Below are 546 nucleotides of genomic sequence, written 5' to 3' on the forward strand. Positions count from 1 at the left end.
CGTTTCTGACCCCTGTCCCAGGCCTCTCACTAGCAAAAGCCAGACTCCTACTGTACACTGATGATGGGCAATAACCCGGAAACAGCTGTAAGTGCATGGAGTCTGGCTTTGCTTTTGAATACCAGTCATTGTAAGAAGACTTGTATAAAAAGTCTCACTTTGACTCGAAGGAATGCTGCCTTTCAATACGTGGCACTGTGGAGGATTTATTCCATCTCCCTTATTTGCATATTACCCAGAGGAGCGTGCGTGGCCATTTGAGTCTCCTCACCTATTTATAGTATATAGTTGCTCTCCCTAAGGAGAAAAGAGCGTTTCTGACCCCTGTCCCTGGCCTCACACTAGCAAAAGCCAGACTCCTACTGTACACTGATGATGGGCAATAACCCGGAAACAGCTGTATGTACATGGGGTCTGGCTTTGCTTTTGATTCCCAGTCATTGTAGCAAGACTTGTATAAAAAGTCCCACTTTGACTCGAAGGAATGCTGCCTTTCAGTAGGTGGCACTGTGGAGGATTTATTCCATCTCCCTTATTTGCATATTA

The sequence above is a fragment of the Eleutherodactylus coqui genome, unplaced genomic scaffold (genome assembly GCF_035609145.1).
Source record: "Eleutherodactylus coqui strain aEleCoq1 unplaced genomic scaffold, aEleCoq1.hap1 HAP1_SCAFFOLD_42, whole genome shotgun sequence".
NCBI classification, from domain to species: Eukaryota; Metazoa; Chordata; class Amphibia; order Anura; family Eleutherodactylidae; genus Eleutherodactylus; species Eleutherodactylus coqui.